This window comes from Cryptotermes secundus, unplaced genomic scaffold (assembly GCF_002891405.2).
Source record: "Cryptotermes secundus unplaced genomic scaffold, Csec_1.0 scaffold2845, whole genome shotgun sequence".
NCBI classification, from domain to species: Eukaryota; Metazoa; Arthropoda; class Insecta; order Blattodea; family Kalotermitidae; genus Cryptotermes; species Cryptotermes secundus.
The window spans coordinates 135,748-156,325 of NW_019736449.1; the positions used below are offsets into that span (position 1 = coordinate 135,748).

The 20,578-nt window shown below is 42.3% G+C and overlaps 1 protein-coding gene across 5 annotated transcripts in view; it reads right to left on the reverse strand.

Annotated features, from left to right (window-relative positions):
* The window catches only part of LOC111870004 (protein cycle), a 128,822-nt gene extending 110,778 nt beyond the window's left edge, over nt 1–18,044 (reverse strand). For 4 of the 5 annotated variants that reach the window (XM_023861929.2, XM_033753645.1, XM_023861926.2 and 1 more), the window contains exon 1: nt 17,952–18,044. The gene's annotated coding sequence lies outside the window, so the exon portion shown is untranslated. The other variant, XM_023861927.2, reaches the window with a different exon arrangement.
* Nucleotides 18,045–20,578: the final 2,534 nt, after the last annotated feature.

The following is a 20,578-nucleotide window of genomic DNA, read 5'->3' on the forward strand; positions in this document are numbered from 1 at the left end:
GGCTTCCGAGCGAGCGAAGACAGTGCATGCTTTAGACCGCTCTGCTACCGTGACCGGCATATGCACATATACAATTCATTATTAAAGTGCCTGACAAGTAAGAAGCCAATTACTAGCAAGCACTGCAGAAAATGACATAAATAAAACTAATGGTCTCAACCTACAAACATTATATGTTATTAATATATTCAATAACGCCAGTTAATAAAATGACCTTTCTGCTATGAATGTCAATATACCTGCCAACACGACTGGCTAAGGGACTAACCTTTGTGCGATGTACGAAAGTATCTTATTAACCACGTCGGTGCGCGCACACACTAAGAGTGTGAAGAACAGTCTGAGTCTGAGTCACGTTGCAACTGACGGTCAGTCAGTCTGTCTGTCTTGGTGTCGAGCCCCAGCTGGGGCTCATAACCAGATATTTCTTTTTAATGAAAGTTACTGTCTTGTCCATGTGTAGCGCCCTCTCTGACGAGAGGTCGGGTCTGTCATTTGTCAGTCAGTCTGTAATACTAAGTCCACTGTCTGTATTTACACATATTTATAATACACTTATTTCTTATTTAAATGTACACATGTACACGGCCTCCGTCAGTCCAGGCTAGGTACAGCAGATTATGCCCTTTTTATATATATATAAATATCCTAGTATTATTAGCTACCACGGCAGTCTAGTCACTTGAACGGTAGTATGCCTGACCGCCGCCAAGTTTAAGCCTCTTATACTTTCTGCGTCGGGCTTCGCCTTGTCCGATGTTGCGAACATTCTCATTTTCATGATTTTGTATGACTTCTGCTTGTTGCCTGCATAATTTTGTTATGTAATCATATACGTACGGGATTTTGAATGCCATGTGCAAATCGCGGACCGGTGTGTGAAGAACAGTAAGCGAAGTCTGCTTTTAAAGACGCTAGCAAGACACAGAGCAACATGGAATCGCCGCCTGAAATGCAGCTTTCGTTGAGAAATTAAACTTAACCAATATGGCATCATATGTATTATCAAAAACAAGAAACAAAAAACTTCGTGTCCTGCAGACGAGCGACCGACGCTTGTCGGCGAAGTTGGTGCCAACTTTAGCGGATAGAGGGTATCGCGTGGTCAGCGCAACGGATCCCCACGGCCGTTAATCTCGGTTTTCTAGATCGCAGCTGCTATTTCCTTGAAACAGCTCCTCTGTTTCCCTCGTGAGGCTGAGTGGACCCCGTTCCAGACCCACTACTTCTCAGAAAATGTGGAGGCGCCGAGAATCGAACTCGGGACCTCTGGATCTGTAGCCAGTAACTCTGACTACTACCACAGAGGCGGTCCCATATGTATTATCACATGTGCCAATAAGAAACCTGCTATAACATAAGGCTGTAGGTAAATCTGTCCCTGTGCCTCAGCAGCACAGACAACGGAAAAGAAGCGTCACGCCTTCCAGAACTCGGGATGAGACGGAGGTGACGGTCTGTGCCTTTACCCATTTTACGGGAGGCTGGATGGGCCCCAGAGCCAATATGAATATGGTGGCGAAGGTAAAAGCATGAGTGTCTCAGTTCTGGCTTTGATTCGAAGTCTGGCTCTCCAGGCCGTAGTCGGTCTCCTTACTGATAACAGCTATCGCGGTGCGATCTGTAAACACACGTGCACTGCGACGTGTCTATGTGCCAGCGTGTAGCTAAACCGTTTGCCTTCTCTCCACACGACCGCACAAGCACGTACCCTCAACCCACATTCTCAATATTTTGCTTTACAAACGTCACGGTTATTTCGATATATGAAAGCATTTAACTTGAGCCGGTCACGGTAGCCGAGTAGTCTAAGGGTTGCACTGTCTTCACTCGCTCGGAAGCCGGGAGCGTGGGTTCGAATCCCACTCAGGGCATTGATGTTTAGTGTTTGTTTGTTTGTGTGTGTGTGTGTGTGTGTGCGTTTTTCTGTGTCTTTGTACAGGTAGACGCCTTGCGACGAGCTGATCACCCGCCCAAGGAGTCTACCAAATTTCTAAGATATAGTAAACCGAAGTGAAACAGAGTAAGAGATCACGAGATCATCAGAATCATCACTGGCAAAACAGCCCTTTCTGAGTCACACCCTTCACTAGAATATTACGCCCATTTAGTTTTCACTTCTTTGGATTTCGCAACAATATTTCCTTCTAGAGAAATGTCGTCAGCCTTGCGTCCAACCCCCAACTTGGAGGACCATTTATCTGTATTTATTTCCCTCAGTGACAAGGTGAGCCAGTTATACCCCAAGCATAGGGTTTCATTTTCGTCGCTTTCTACGATTCGCAGGGCCACGTGCAGGTATTGTAACCAACCCCCACACGGGATAGTAGTCAATACATATGAAATAAAAATTAACAAATAAATTGTGGAATTAATAATATTTACAGTCAAATTTGAGCTGTCTTAAAGCAGAAGGGGGCCTGCCGAGGATAGGGGGCCGGGCACGGTCGAGCCTACCGCTCCATGCTAGCGTCGCATCTGTGTATATTTTTCAATCCACTGACTTGACGCCCACTCAACTTACCGTCAACTGGTCTAAACGCTGAAGTGAACATGCTCTATAAAGATGATATTCCTTTCGGAATCTGCGTAATTCCATTTATTTATAATGGGAAAGGTTCTATGATAAATGAAGACAAATATTATAAATGCAGCAAATTCAATTTGTTGCTTAGTTTACAGTTCAATAGCTGTCAGTAATTACTATCGCAATTTCCATATGCATACCAGTTGGATACCTCATTGACCTTAAAAGACCATTTAATTCAGATAAAATTCTAGTGTTCCCACGCAAGGCACGGATATGTGCGTGCGATTATTCTGTTTCTGTTGTCTTGTGTAGGTAGCGGCCTTGCCACGGGCTGGTCACCCGTCCAAGGAGTCCTACAGACCGTCTGTAAGATTCATAATTTCAGAATTAATTGATTATGAATGGGAACAAGCAAGCCAGCCTAATTTGTCAAGGTAAAAGATAAGAACTTTACTGTCACGGAGGTAATTAGACCAGAATTCCATAGAAGAGTCAGAGAGTGTTTCGCCTTGTATTTCTTAAATATTCAGGCTACCGAAATTTCTTTCGAATAAGAGTCACAGATCTTAATGAATTCTATATTTCATGTAATCTATCAACATTTTTACTGTAACAGTTTTTAAGAAAATCTATGAGGTCAATTTCTGCTTAGTGTATAGGCGGTGTAGGGGGTCACACTGGACAGATATGAATAATCAGTGTATGCCACAATATGGAATATAAATGAAACCCTCTAATACATTTTGAGATGACACATGCGACGCGATACGTACGATCTCACGTTCATTTTATGTGCTCTATACAAAGAGTGCATAAAGACATGAGAATATCAAATGAATGAATGAGTGTCCATTAACCATCAATCACATCAAAAATGTATACATGTGAACAGTCAATTCATGGGCAGAATATAGTACTGAACTGTTTAATAAATTATTTATAACATTTCGTGTTTATTATTTAATCCATCAAAAGGTTTCCAGTCCTTGACTTTCTTTAATGGTAGTGGGGTGGGACTAAGTCCCTTGTACTGTGGCCACTTCTGGCCTATTGTTAACCCCAGATGATAGGTGAGGGTGATTGTGGAGCAATTGGTGGAATGAAGATTGGCAGCGGAAACCGAAGTACTCGGAGAGAACTTGCCCCAGCGCCACTTTGTCCACCACAAATCCCACTTTACCAGACTCGGGATCGAACCCGGGCCACCGCGGTGGGAAGCCAGCGACTAACCGCTTGAGCTATGGCGCGGCCCAGATCCTTGAGTTACCAGATAGTGATACCACACGTTCGTATGTTAATCGCCAAAAAGTTGTTCATGACAACAGAATCCTTGGCCCCAAATGCGAAACCTTGATCTCACGTCCACCTATGGTCCAGAACAATGGTTAAAAGCCACGCTACTTGTTATGGAATGTGGATCGCATGGTCATGTCCTGAATGAAATCATCATCGTCATGAATTAGGCATGATAGGCGTTTTATCCTATTCTTTCTAGGTCAACGTTGCTCAGACTTTCCGTGCTTGGTACCCTCTGAAAGAGTTCAACAAAAGTCTGAATGCCACAGGAAAATGGAAAATGCACAATTTAATTTTGTAATAAAACTGACTTTTTGGACACTATCCATCGTCCTGTTTTTTATTTAGAGCGGCGTTTCGGAGACGCTGCATAATGTCCAAGAAGTCAGTAAGTGCATTAACATGCCAACGTCACAAACTTACAGATCTTACTTAATTTTGTAATGTGCTCAAAATGTACATTAATAATGGTCAGCCCTGCATCTGTCGTATGTACAAGAATGTTCTGAGTCGATTCAAATTAAAAATAACAGCCACGGTTAACAGTTTTAATGGGAATGCTGAGAAGTTCGAATGGGGGCATGGTGCCTCTGGCAATGTGTTTAGTATACCTAAGAGTACCGGTACAACAGCAAGAGAAACACTTCTCTTTATACATATGGTTTCTCGACCTTTTCTTCAGACGCCCTGGAACTCTTCGGCCAATGGTTTGTATTAGATTTATCTTCATTTTTGCTTGCACCCTGCAATTTCACTGACAATATAACGTTTACATTTTCTGGTGTCTGTGATTTGTTGGCTATCTAGTCATGTAAAACTCAGCAACAGTTGTATAAATCATATTGTGACAGGTGAACCCACTGCATAGAGAAGTGTCACTTCCTAGGTAACGCACTGTCAAGACTGCGTGACAGCTACTGTCCAGTGTTAGTTAACAGCTAGCAATTCCTAGATAGCAAATTGTTTGGGACAGTTGCATGACAACAACAGCTTTCGTTGCAAGTCACCGGCTAGGTAAACATGTATTCTCGTAGCAACGAGAGTCATTTGCATGACAGCAAGGAAACTGAGCTATTCGACAAGGTGTCTGCTATTCGGTAGGCCAAGAACCTACCTCAGGGAGATTACACCAGATTACACTATATCCCCGTGTGGAGGCTGGGTTCAATACCTCCACCGTGACCCTGCGAGTCGTAGGAGGTGACAAAAAGGGAAGTCTCAAATCTGAGACAGTAAAATATGGTCTCGAGTCCCAAGGGAGTCAGACCCGAGAAAGACTGCACTGGCAAGGGCCAGCAGCATATACAAAAGGCAGACCCGTCCTCTCGTCAAAGAGGGTGCCCCACAAAAACAAGACCCTAACTGCAAAAGAGTAATAAATATCTGGTCATGAGCCCCAGATGGGTGCTTTATGCCAACACAGACTGGCTCAAGGAGAGATCAGAGAAGTGAGGCCACAGGTCAGCCAAGTGAGGTCAGATCAGAGGTCAGATGAGAGACGATGGACTAGTCAGGTTGCATCATCTGGAAGAAGTTATGTCAGAGTGATTGTAGTGATTGTAGTGATTGTAATCGTAATTCTTTCGACATGTCCAATAAAACAGTCGCAACCCAGTAACTATGTGTATTTGTCACGGAATTCCAGACAAGTGACAATGTTTATATTTACCCTATGTTATAGCCGTCAACATAACAAATAAAACGGGAATATGTTCAATGAACACAACAGATGTTGGTATAAATCTTACTCATTTAATATAAGCGTAAATTGCGCTACATGTTTCGACCTATAAATCAGGTTATCATCAGGCACCTCTTTTATGATCTATAACTCAAAGTGATTACAATTAATAGTCATGATATGGATCCATATTTATGCAACAGATGTCTATTGTTGCAAGCTTCGCAACCATAGATCCCTGTCTATAACAAATGAACATCAAGGACAAATTTCTTGTTTACTTATGACTGTGGCCCTCAGCATAACGGACCAGATCTCAATCAGCCAGCAGAAATGGTCATTTAATTATAGGAGGAAACTCCTTTTTCATTAATGATGGAGTTCAACAACAGCACGACCCGAAATCTTTATTGCCGGCACCCACTGTGTTGGAGACTGGGTACTAGGATAAGACCCACACCAGAAGTCATCGTTGTGATGGCATATAGGATAACCACTGCTTCCGCCGGAAATCGAACCTATATAGTCCAGTTCACTGTCTCCCTTACTGGGCTCCTTATATTTACCAGGTATAGAACAGTTTGCATCTAAACATCTGGTACCAGAGAGAAATTCCAAGCGGGGTAAATGCTGCCGGGACATAAAGCTGGTAACTGATCTCTATCAGTGATGCAGATAAGAAAGCGTAATACCGGCCAAGTACGTACATAGCTGTTAACAGCAATGCTCCAGACTTGCGTTTCTGATGTACACGTTTCAATAGTCGATCGCTTTACTATGGGATATTCCCTCTGTCCAGGGAAATTTTGGAACAGCACCTTAAAGCAGAACATGACTGTCGCCCTGCATACCTACTTTCCTTTTATGTTTCCGCGGCATATATCTGCGGCTTTACAGATTTTAGTAATTTATGCTGCTGTTTCTTCCCTACACCATCGTTACGTCCATACTTCTCATTTATACGTGTTACATTCTGCACTATTTAGGTAAGCATGAAGTAACCTTTTTGTCTGTTACAATATTGTTTTAGGGATGTAATTTTAAATTTCAGTATCTTAAAAGGTTAATCAACTCCGTCCAGTGTGACTGATAAAATGTTTTTTCTTTCTTTCCTTTTTCAATCTTTCATCCTTGACATGTTTCGGTCTGAGAGGCCATTTTCAGATGGACATATCAATACAGGCAGAAACTACTATTACAATGTGATTGGCTAATATCAATACCTACACACAATATTTTCACAATGCCATGAATATAAGACCTGAGCCTTTAACACGTACAGCGATGTGCATGAAAGTATTAAACTATTTATAAATTATTACAATTAGTCTGTTTACAAGTGTGGCTTAAAAAAGATTTTGTTAAATTTTTAGAAACAATTTGGTTCGTGTCCTTTATATTGCCTCTCTTTAAAGGAAGTTGCGTGTCTACCACCTCGTGGTTCCGTCGTTTGGTGAAAAGGACTCTTTAGTGTCGTCCTGTTGTTCGGGTCGCGCTGTGTTGAACCAAATCAAATTCAATATCTTATTTGTCACACTTGTCATACTCTTTTCTAAAATGGCGCTAGTCTACATGAAGTACAATGCACATTGTAAAAAATATATAAAGGAATGTGAGGGCGAAGTGGGGAAAAAGTGCATTAATGTGATTTATACACGCACACAGATTTACAGCAAAACTTGACTAACTTAGTGGGTCGTGAAATTGTGAACATTTTCGTACCGCGCGTGCAAAAGATTGTGAAACACTGCGGTTCCCGATCTTTTATTCACGGACTGGTAAAACAGCAGAGGAGTTTACAACGATATTTTTTCTCTCAAACTGTAGACACCAAATGATAGTCTACAAATATACGTCATTATGAAGTATTTAAGCATCGTGTTGCACAATTCGAAGTGAATTTTAACACAAGTTCGCAGTGTGACGGCGAATAAGAAGCGAAAATACGTAACTATTATCAGCAAGTCTAAACACACTTATTAGCAATTTAAAAATTACCATCTATAATGGCGTTATACTAAAGCATATATCATAATCACCTCCGAAATTAAAAACTATGCAGGAAGACAAACGAAATACTTTCAGAAATGCCCTGCATCTACCGTTAAGATGGTTCAGTGACTTTCGAGTGAAACTCTTCCTTTCCAGACAACAGGTTTCCTATCCTAGATCTTTTTTTTTAATTCTCTTAATGGGGGGGGTGGAGTTCAACTGGGTCCACTCGGCACGGCGACCACTGATTGGCCTATTGTAGCCTGCCCCGGGTGATTACGATGATGGGGAATTTGGTAGAATGAAGATTGGCAGGGGAAACGGAAGTACTCGGCGAAAACCCGCCCCAGCGCCACTTTGTCCACCACAATTCCCACTTGACCAGACCCGGGATCGAACCCGGGCCGTCGCGGTGGGAAGCCAGCGACTAACCGCTTGAGCTATGGCGCGGCCATCCTAGATCTTTTACTTCAAAACCAATTAGAATGTGCAGACCAGCAAAAATTACAAACGCTCCTCCGTTCACCAGTTAAGAAACGGGTCTTGGCGACCTACCGTAACTTGAACTACAGGATGAAGAGCGGCACTATTACCTCGTGGCAATCCGTTCGTCTTAAGCCTGCTTAATAAATATGTCTGACCAGAAAGCCCTCCCTCTGTTCTCCGGGAGCCAACTTATTATTAATGAAGACAGGCCAGGACAAGGAGGGGGTGAGAGATTTCACAGTGACCCCAAGGTCCTCTCATTTATGACGCAGCCATGGGAATTGCGTAACATCATAAAGAGGTTACTTGCATTACATAGCGATCAGATTACAGCATTACGTAATATAGAAACTGCTTCGAACACACTGAAGAAAGCGCCATTACAATATTATCAGAAGCAGATGATGTTTTGTTGCCATATTGTAACAGACGCTATTACTTGTATGTTTGACCCTGGCGGGAGGCAGTAACAAATGATAGAATATTTACAAATACGCAGATCCACACAAGAACTGGCCTAGCTCTCACGACTTGAACAATCTTCTATAGAGTTACTAATTTTAAGCTTCCCTGTCACGTATTCCATTTTATGAGTGCATAATGGGGAGGTTATATTAGTCCGTTGGTATGTTTCATCCGCAGAATTGGTGAATACATTTCAATTAAAATCAGTGTTCGCGTCAAAATTAAAAGATGTCAAGCAAATTTAATGTCGATCAACCTCAAAAATCGAAACTAGTCAATTAGAAGTAAAAAGCTAATCCTTTCACTGATCCTCTCAAATATCAAACACACAAGGGCAAAAGGTAAATTTCTGAGCGAGATAAGTGGAACATAGCATGGAGGCTGTTGAAAAAAGTGCCACCAGAATTTTCTTTCGTTAATAAATGGTTCCGAAAGTAGAACTCCATATGCGTAGGATATGGTTCAGGGAACCATGTTATATGGCCTAATAACCACTTACTGTTAAGTACCACTTCGGGTGTTCCCACTTTTAGCGCCGGGCTCAACTGTTCCACTTCTAATGCTCGAAAATCTACCTTCGTGTATTCGTTTCTCGATAACCTTCTGGATTAGATTAGAAATTATTTTGTTGTATGTCGATTATTGCAGATAATAATACTGAAAAGCAAACAGCTTAAGAATGGCAAAAGCTTCAGAGGCTTTGGTCCATGCATGAGTTCGTTATTCAAAATCAGTCATTTTTAATTATTTTTTGTTTAATTCTTTGCTGACGTTCTGTATACATAACTCTAATACCACTGTTTTAACAAATTCTTAAACTTTCTTCCAACGTAAAAATTTCAGCCACTTAACGTTGTACTCCAGATAATTTCTGGAGTGTCTTTTATTACGCGTATGCCCTACACTTAACAACAGATGTCAGCGATTACGATATTAACTAAAAATACATAAAAAAGCTTCTAATCGGCGACAACACTCGCAATTTCACTCGGAGTCCCATAATTCCTACGGCGGAAATAGCGCGGAAACCGGAACACATTTAAAAATAGTACGAGACGAGGCAGTACCAAGCCAGGAATCTGTAATAAGAAGCAGAGAGGTTATGAATAATTGTGGCATGTAACAGTTACCTTTAACTTCCATTGTCTACACCAGACAACCTTGCGATAGTCCGTGGCCGGAGAAAGCTACAGCTCCACGGACATACAAGAATTGCAAATTCAAGAACCCAACTGTGCCACATCCGGAATTCGAAACCGTGAACGACCACAAACAACAACAGACACGATGTCGAAGTTGGAAGAGGGAATTATCCAACCAACTGCAAGCTTATGACCAGCGACAAGAACCTGCGTGTAATTTAATTACGGTTTGCTGTGATACTATTCACTGTAGTAGTAACAAAGGAAGTACCGTGCGGAACACAGGCCGCGCCATAGCTCAAGCGGTTAGTCGCTGGCTTCCCGATCCCGGGTCTGGTCAAGTGGGATTTGTGGTGAACAAAGTGGAGCTGGGGCGGGGCTTCTCCAAGTACTTCGGTTTCCCCTGCCAATCTTCATTCCACCAAATTCTCCATCATAATCACCCGGGGCAGGTACAATAGGCCAATCAGTGGTCGCCGTGCCGAGTGGACCCAGTTGAACTTCACCCCCCACTAAACGAATCGGGCGGAACATACAACACGCATGGAGAAGATGCGAAACTCATACAAAAATTCTGTTTGAAAATCCTCAACGAAAGAAACCACTTGAGACACTTCAGCGTAAATGAGAGGAAAACACGCCCCTCCCCAAAAAGAAACATGTGCAGTGTTTCAAACTGTCATATTTTCATAACCATGATGCATAAGCGAATTAAACAAAACCCAAATTTATGACACACGCTTTCAGTTTTCGTTTAGTAAAGTACTACATGGCCGGTCACGGTAGCCGAGCGGTCTAAGGCATGTACTGTCTTCGCCCGCTTGGAAACCGGGATCGTGGGTTCGAATCCCACTCAGGGCATGGATGTTTAGTTTGTGTGTGTGTGCGTTTTTCTGTGCTGATCACCCGCCCAAGGAGTCCTATCGAATGCGTAAGATCTAGAAAAACCGAAGTGAACGAGAAGTTCATGGAGGTAGGCCTAGGCCCACTGGGGCTGTAGTGCCAAAGAAAAAAAAAAGTAGTACATGTGAATTTCCTGTAATGCGGTACAAATTAAGATGAAGTCTTGGACCAAACGCCTTTACTTTCTTCTTCCTCTTCCTGAGGTTGTGGTATACAACACATACCACTTAAAACTTCCTTCTTCTACCGCTGATGAAAGAGAACACTGAAATACCCTAACAATATTGTACTAGGCCCTTGTAATAACTTCATCCGAGCTGAACTGAAGTAAATTTTCGAGGCTGGTGGACTGAGAAAGAAGCGCTATTTCATAGGTTCCTCGATATAACGGCCTTTGACCTTCTTCCTCATTCTCTTACGTCCGTCTATAATGTGAACACAACATTTAATTTTAATTTGTCACCTATAATCACACTTAAAATTCACAAAATGTCATTTATAATCACATTTTCTATTTATTTGTTGCAACAAGTTTCGGCCTCACAAGGCCATGTTCAGGCAATCGTTAATTGCTCGAAATCACTGCACTGCATGGGCTCACACATAAATATATTTACATGCTATTAAGCGGCCTCCGTAGTCTAGAGGTAACGTTCCCACCTCATGACTCGTAGTACGCGGGTTCAAATACCCGGCGGAGGTCGTCGAATTTTTAAGGGCGGAAAAATTCAGGGAACAAGTCCTCCGGGAGGAACTTTAAGTCGTGGGTCCCGTGTCGTAGCTTTACGGCACGTAAAAGAACCTCATATCTCCAAAGGAGGTCACTGAGCCAAATTACGGACGTTTCCTGCCCAACAGCAGTCTCTAATACCTCTGGTAGATGGGGGAAGCATTATAGATACCTCTCAGCTAGTAGAGCCGGTCTCGCTGGCTGGGCGGGACTGATGGTAAGCACCGATACCGGTAGGATATGGAGACTGGTAGAAATCATAGAGGGAAGCACAATGGACCAATACAGGTCTCAGTGCATTGGGAAACCCACCCTCTCCAATAACTAACTAACTAACTAACTAACTATCTACATGCTATTATTGCATGTCATCGTATTCGAGTTCTTTCCTCATACTATTTTCGTGTTGCGGCGTTCACGCTGTGTTCCTTTGCGCGTAGTTTTCCTAGGTCAGGCGTGTGTCCCTTGTATTCTTGTTTGAAGGCAAATATAAAGGGCTCTGGCGGAGCCCTTGGACATGTACATATTAAAACGTGGTACTACGGTAACCACTGTAACCGCAACACCAGACATGCTCCAATATGTTCGCCGTGTCGTTATCTGCCGTATTACAAAAAGTTCCCATGTGAAACTTCATAAAAACTCTACGTTTGTTTCATCACTCCCGTTCTGTTCCATTCAATTATGTAGGCCTACCAAAGTAACACCCTGAAGCACCGAACAATTTACGTGGATACCTGTCTTATAAAATGTATCATAGAGCAATAGGTTGTCAAGTGGTGGATTGAAATCTACTGTCTCAGGAAAGGCGTTTTTGAAATGGATCGTGAAATTTCTAGTTGCGGGTAATTTCTTGAGCAGTATAATATTAGCTAAATAGAAGAAAGCAAACACAGATCTACAGTGCATATATGTAAGCCCTATAGTAGAGGTAAAAATAGGTAAAACTGTCCCTGCATTTAATTAATTAAGCACCACGACGTGAAGACGTATGTGTGAGCGGTGGTATAGCTCCAGCAGTCTTGACCTCTGCACTAGATGGAGGTAAGTGGTCAGCTTCAAGCCCCGGCAGCTTTATCCCAGAGGAAAGAGCCCCCGACACTGATTGGCTAAGAGGATGGGTAACCCTCATAGCTGGTCTGGACGCTGTAGAGAAAAATCTCTTGCATATGTTGGGAATCGAACCCCGGCCATCCATCCCGTCATTATACCGACGGAGCTACCCGTATTTATTTACTACAATGAATGGTAATTAATTGAAAGGAACGATACCAATTAAAGCAAACACAGACTTACAATACGTTGACAAAATACTGAAGGTAACAGTGGAGGGTAAGACATTTAGGAATAAAACTAAAACTGAACATGCAAGTGGAGCGGTGTGCAACAAGAAGCATAACGCAGAGATGACTGTGTGTGGTGGGAAGGGACGGATGGTAACAGGGCATGGCGTACGCTGATTGCTGGGTTATTTAACGACGTGTTTCAAGTGCCTATGTCATAATAGCGTCTATCAGTAGCATGGTTCGGAGTGGTACCTGCGAAGGAAGTGGAAATATTTGGCTTATTTTAATGTTTTATCCCAGAATATGGGTACACGCTCGAGCAAACCACGAAAAACCTTGATCAGGATTGCCGTTCCCCGGACCTGTTTAATGTGTTTTCGTTGTAGTGAAATTCATGGATGACAGAGCAGGCATTCCCCCCCCCCTCTGATTTCTGGAAAATCTGAAAAAATAGGAGATATGTGATATTTTAATACTATATATTAAGTGTTTTTAAAAGCGCGGTTCTATATTTGATACTGTACAGCAATGGTTGTCACTTTTTCTCACACGAAACCTATGCCCCGCGACACCATTTTTTTTTGGCTTAGATAAATATAACTTTTTGTACTCGTATTTTCATCGTTGTTCATGATCAACTAATTAGCAATTATTTCAACCAAACATCTGGTGCACATGGGAGAGATGGGAAAATCCGTATAAAAACATTAAATATTGTTTTATTTCTTTCTCTTCTGCTGATCTAATTGCTTTTATATACCTGAAGGTACAGAATTTACAGTCAGCTATTTGTTATTACTACAGCATCACTAGGACAGACACACCACTCCACGGGTTGGCGCTCCACGGGAAAAAAAAAATGTTCTGGGAGGAACTTATCGCTTATATTCCCTTGACACGACATGGACTGCATAGAAAAAGACACGTCCAACAATTCTTCTACTGTTGCGTGTGTATTTGCTGCCGCGGCAACGTATTTACCCAGCCGTTGCCTAGCAACGGTAGGGGGTTACAAATATAGACACAGACCGGTGGGAGGATTCATGATGTATGCTGCTGAGACACAGACAAATATTATTAAAGATTGGTTAATGGATTCGGAAATTCATAGGGGGCTATATAGAAGAACACACAGCATATTGATAGCATAAGCCTACTTTAATTGTTTCAAAATAAGGAAAGTAGGCTGATGAGACATACACAGGTATTTACTAGTAGACCCGCCATTTATATCTTTCTTCTAGTTTCCAGCTAAAACAAAACGGAAAAATGAAAATTCTCTAAGGGGCTGTAGCGTCCCCTTTCAAATGCGAAAACTTCTTAAACCTCTTACAATAATGTTAAATAATATCTGAAATAAAAACAGTGTCAACCAATCTAACGCCGCGGCAACAAGAGCGGGCAATGAACTACTATTTCGTAACGTTTCATATCTTAACTAATTTCATGGGACTGAGTCTTTCTTGAGAAGACGCCAATTGTGCAGCTACTCAAGAATGTCCCAGCATTTTATGGAACCCGAAGGTTCATCACCGTGTTCACAAGAGCGCTCCACTGGTCCCTATCCTGAGCCAGATCTATCCATTCCAAACCATCCCATCCTGTCTCTCTAAGATCCATTCTAATATTGTCCACCCACCTACGCCTTGGTCTTCTCTGTGGTCTCTTTCCTTCTGGCTTTCCCACCAATATCCTATACGCATTCCTCGTCTCCCCCATTCGTGCTACATGACCTGCCCACCTCATCCTCCTTGACATTATCATTCTAATTATACTTGGAGAAGAGTACAAGTTATGAAGCTCCTCATTATGCAGTTTTCTCCAACCTCCTGTCACTTCATCTCTCTTCGGTCCAAATATTCTCCTCAACATCCTACTCTCAAGCATTGCCCTAGTTCAATCTCTTCTTAATTTCCTCCTGAATCCAGTTTTGAGTTGTTATAGTCGTTCCCAAATATCTGAAATGTGCCACATTTTCAAAACATCTGTTTCCTATCTTTATGTCATGATTTTGCCCTGCATTTTGGTGATAAAACGGTAACATATACTTAGTTTTCTCTGTGTTTACTTCTAGACCAATCTCCTTACTAGCGTCAATTAAAGTTTCTGTGGTTTTCTTAAGGATATACATAAATACACATATATATTATCACCCAGTAGATTCACATCATCAGCACAGACTAACAGCCGATGTGTCCCACTTAATTTCAGTTCCACCCTGTTCTCCTGGACCTTCTTAACAACGCATTCTAAAGTAAAGTTGTAAAGGAATGGCGATAATGCATATCCTTATTTTGGACCATTCCGGGTAGGAAAATTATCAGACAGATGTTTACCTATATGGACTTTACTATACGTTTCGTTTAAACACATTTTAATTTAATCGGCCTAACTAGTTTCATGGGCACCCCAAAGTCTAGGAGAGTACTGTAAAATACTTTCTCCTAAGTGAATCATAGGCTTTATTGAAATCTATGAGCAGCTGATGTACTGTCTCACTGCACTTCCATTTATTTCTCCGGTAACTGAAGACTGCAGGGAGCCGGGATGGCGTAGTCGGAATAGCGAGGTGTCGAAGTTCGAGTCCCGGTAGGGTGAAGAATTTTCTCCTCTCCAAATCGTCCAGAACGGTTCTGGGGTACACCCAACCTCCTATCCAATTGGAACCGGGGGATTTTCCCTGGGGTAAAGCGGCCGGGGTGTTAAGCTGACCAATTACCTCCAGCTAATGCCGATGTCAAGAAAATGTGGATCTATACATCCACTCCCCCATACGCCTTCATGGCGTAGTGCTTAATTAGTTAAACAAGGGGATAACTTCACCTTACCTTTATACACAGTCGGTAGGACTCCTTGGACGGGTGATCAGCCCTGTTCCAAGGCCGCTACCTACACACAGAACAACACAAACATAGAACAAACGCACACAGACATCCATGCCTCGATTGGGCGCCCGGGTTAGGTCATATGGGTGGTGGTGGACAAAGTGGGACTGGGACGGGTTTCTCCTGAGGACTTCGGTTTCCCCTACCAATTTTCCTTCCACCAATTGCTCCACAACCACCACCATCTATCTGGGGCTGGTACAACAGGCCAATAGTGGCACCACCCCACTAAGAATAAAAAAAAATCTACATAACAGTGTTTAAATATTTATCGATTGTATCGTTGTACTTAAATGATTTAAAGGTGACAAATCTTTTAAAGTATGCGTACTTTAAAATTTCCTTTAATATTTGGTCTCGCCTTGAAGATGGTCATATTATGACTAAACAATTTCAGCGTGTAACGGTATCTGATAAGCAAATAAGTAAATAAATTATATATGGTTGGATGGTCATTTCATATTTTATTTTAATACATTAAGCATATCTGCAAAACGAAATTATGTACTAAATTCAGCGATCTCTCTAATCTGATTACATTGGAACGAATCGTGAAATCGTGGACACCTGCTGATGCGAAATTTATAATCGTTGTCATATTTATATTAGCGTAACTAAACAAAACTGCTCTCCAATTAGGGGCGTCTTTTATTTTCCGTTTCCTTTCAGTTTAAATATGCTGTGTTCTATAACAGAACACTCTGTGCAATCTAACTAGATAAGCCAATGAAAGTTGGTTTTGTTCCCGTCACATTCCAGTAACTCAATACTGTTTCATACTCATATGTTGTGTCGTACAGATTTCAGTTTCAGTCGTGCACTGTTGGTGTTTATAACGTCTCTCCGATTTTAATGCCACAAAGATATTCGTCTTTATATTTAAATATGCATTTAACTTTTCAGACGTGCTAGTGGAATAGCCACTGCTGTTTTGCCAGTCCTTCCATCGAAGACAGCCCGGCACCACTCTTAATAAGTACCCTCGACGTGGTTTTGGATGGATATTGGATTTACTGACCATTTTAACATACGACTCGTGACTACACTTAATTATTGCGCCATCGCTGATTTCCACACTTTACATACCACCCCAGAATACGCTAAGGCAGCGTCTACACGAGCGCACAAAATGCGTCCGTTGTAACGAACGTACTTTGCTGAGGACGTTGCTGATAACACCACACAGTTGCAGAATACGGTGCATAGTTTCTTGTCTGCAATGGAGCCAGAAGAAAGCGTAGCATTCGCCTCTCTTGTTTATTTCTACAATGGACGTCACGACGTTCGTTACAACGGACGCATTTTGTGCGCTCGTGTAGACGCTGCCTAAGTCTTTACAGTCTGCTTTCACTAGCCGTTTCCCAGTAACGGATCTTAACAATGGAGTTTCTTCAACTACACCGACCAAGTCTTCTCTTCACAGACTCTCTTACAACTGACTACAAATGACAATTGACCAACTTCTAAACTTGTCCCACTGACAACCCATCGGCATGGACCAACACAAAGCACAGCTCTTCTATTGTTGCTCCAGTCGTCTCCATGGGAACACGCCCATTTGAGACGGTGTTACCAAGTAACGGCTCTGGTATATTTGCTTATCTCGCGGTCGCTGCCTAGTAATGGATGTTGTTTCGAGGTCGTTACTCAGTAACAGCTCTACACGCTACAATACTTAACTTCATACGCTAAAGAGGTTTTCTGATGAACGCGACGGTGAAGTTTCATATTATGGCCTTCTGGGTTATAACACCATGTAGTCTGACAGTTTGAGGTAATCCGTAGGTAATTAAACACCCATCTATCAAGAATGCCGTCTTCTGTGATGTGGCACCGTGAAAACCTCAAATCTTACACCAATCAAGCAGATTACAAGGAGTTAAACGCCGACATCCCTAAAACGAACATTTCTTATCAAACAGCAGTATCGAAATTTATGACGAAAATACTGGATTATACATGGTACGCAAGACACTGATTCGGCCTGTTAATCTTCTAACTGAATGTATATTAATGTCATTCACAAGTGTTCCACGGTAAACCTGAGAAACACAACCCATGGACAAAGAAAATCCAAAGCAATAGCATCTGCAATACATACAAATACAATTATGAATAACTGCCCAGTTTGTATATAGACTAAATAAACTTGGCAGGTTCCCTTTCTCTTTCGCTGTCGATAAGAACACTTTTGCGCGCGCTGTTTAGTGTTGCATAATGCGGACATGCATTTAATTCGAAGCTACAGATGCATTAATACGAATTTTCTGACAAAAATTGCTGTCCTCGTGATGAAACGTGTAGTACGTATTAAATAACACATGCAACAGTAAAAATAACTAACTGCTTACACTGTCCCACCACTATATATATGTATCTTGAGACAACACCGCATGATCACTAACACCGATTCGTCCAATAATGACCCTTACTACAGAAGTACTCACCAAACCCACAGCAACCAACACGACTGAGGCACATACATCTTTCTCTCGCTGACAGGTCATTACGACCACTTCTTATTACACGTAAATGCATAACAACATGGTACTTACACAAATAAATCCAACATATCTGTAAACACCAACGTTTCCAGTACTTAAAAACATCGTGACTTCACGTCTTTTCCCCGCTAATACTGTACACCATACGGCTCTAATGCTGACAATCGTGACGTCACGGCAAATTTCAAATATTTCCTGAACTTCCCGAGACGATGGCAGCACTTGGACCACAGGAGTTTGAGGGACGGACAAAACTCGAGCGCCATCTCTTAACAGGAATGGTGAACCCTACTCATAACAATTGTTTACAAAACATATATCAACCTTTTTCACGTGTTCTGGTTGGATTTGATAAAATATTGAATCTACAAGTACGACAATAATAACACGTATCTTACCTTTTAAGCCAGTGCAATACTGGAGAAAGGGGACACAAACTTTTTGTCATAACACCCCAAGAAAACAGACCTCTTGAGTGACTCTGGGACCTACCGAATTTTGCGGGATACTATCGATTTTGAAAGCTGCGTTCCCTGGTTTTGTAACGGGACGCAACCAATAAATAATAAGTTCAAATTGAATGACACCTTTTTTTTTATTGCTAGTGGGGTGGGACTAAGGAGATGCTTTATCGCCACTCCTTTTCAACTTTGCCTTAGAATGGGCAATTAGGAAGGTCCAGGGAAACCAGGTGGGACTGAAATTAAATGGGACACATAAGCTGTTGGTCTATGCTGTTGATGTGAATCTACTGGGTGATAATGCAGATACCATAAAGAAAAACACACAAACTTTAATTGACACAAGTAAAGAGGTTGGACTAGAAGTAAACACAGAGAAAACTAAGTATATGTTACTGTCTCATTACCAAAATGCAGGGCAAAATCATGATACAACGATAGGAAACAGATGTTTTGAAAATGTGGCACAGTTCAGATATTTGGGAACAACGATAACAGATCGAAACCTTATTCAGGAGGAAATTAAGAGGAGATTGAACTCAGGTAATGCTTGCTACCATTCAGTCCAGAACCTTTTGTCTTCTCGTCTGTTGTCCAAAAACATAAAAAGTAGAATATACTAAACTGTAATTTTTCCTGTGGTGCTGCGTGGGTGTGAAACTTGGTCTCTGACATTAAGGGAGGAACATAGACTGAGGGTGTTTGAGAACAGGGTGTTGAAAATATTTGGACTGAAGAGGGATGAAGTGACAGGAGGTTGGAGAAAACTGCATAATGAGGAGCTTCATAACTTGTACTCTTCTCAAAGTATAATTAGAATGATAAAGTCAAGGAGGATGAGGTGGGCAGGTCATGTAGCACGAATGGGGGAGACGAGGAATGCGTATAGGATATTGGTGGGAAAGCCAGAAGGAAAGAGACCACAGGGAAGACCAAGGCGTAGGTGGGTGGACAATATTAGAATGGATCTTAGAGAGATAGGATGGGGTAGTATGGAATGGATAGATCTGGCTCAGGATAGAGACCAGTGGAGGGCTCTTGTGAACACGGTGATGAACCTTCGGGTTCCATAAAATGCTGGGACATTCTTGAGTAGTTGCAGAATTGGCGGCTCCTCAAAAAGGGCTCCGCTCCATGAGTAAGTAAGTAAGTAAGTGGGGTGGGACTAAGTCCCTTGTCACTTCTGGCCTATTGTACCAGCCCTAGATAGGTAAGGGTGATTGTGGAGCAATTGGTGGAATCAAGAGTGGCAGGGGAAACCAAAGTACTCGGAGAAAGCCTGCCCAGCACCACTTTGTCCACCACAAATCCCACTTGACCAAACCCGGGATTGAACCCGGGCCGCCGCGGTGGGAAGCAAGCCACTAACCACTTGAGCTATGGCGCGGCCTGGAATGACACCTAAGTCAAGGTCTAGATTTTCATACTTATAATCTTAAAGCACGTGAGATGACAGAAAAAATTTCTCTCTGCTTTGAAGCACTGAACTGCTGAGTATTCTGCACTCCTGCTGTCATGAATGGGAAGTAAAATTTCTCAGCCGCTCTTCTGAGAGCTAAGAGCCTGCTGAAGGCAAGACTTTTAAGAGATCTCTTGGTAGAGATGGAATAACCTATCAAAATGAAGTGGGCCAGTAGAGGAATGTTCTCAAAAGAACTGAGGCCTCAACTGGAACTGAGATACAGGTCCAACTGTGACCAATGGCGGGGGTCACCTGTCTCTTTGTCAGTGAATGGCAGTGGGTGGCTCTAGACATCCCTCTGTCAGCAATCCAAGAGAAGAAATAATCTTCTTGCATCGGAGGACTCAATTGTTGGCCTCTGTGCTGTTGAAAGGAAGCTCTCAGTGGCTCTGACAAAGGGCCCATGAGTGTGACTGAAAGAAGTGAGTTGTCTATCCATTAAGAAAATGTCCAGCCAGCAAAAGAAGCTAGTCAGGAAGATATCTCTCTGAGAGTCCAGCTGGACCTCAATTGCCAGTTCAGCTAAGGCCAGATATGAGGGTTTATGTAGCCCAGCTGGTGAATGACAGAGGACATCTGAGATATCCCGATGCCAGTAGTCCAAGAGAAGCACAGATTGATTAAGCACAGATTTATGATTTCCGACCTTGTACGGATACAACCGATGGATATTGGAGGGGCTTCAGAGGGTTTTGCCTCTAGTGCAGATCCTTAAAGAACCCAAGCAACACTAGGGGCACACAATGGACCCAGAA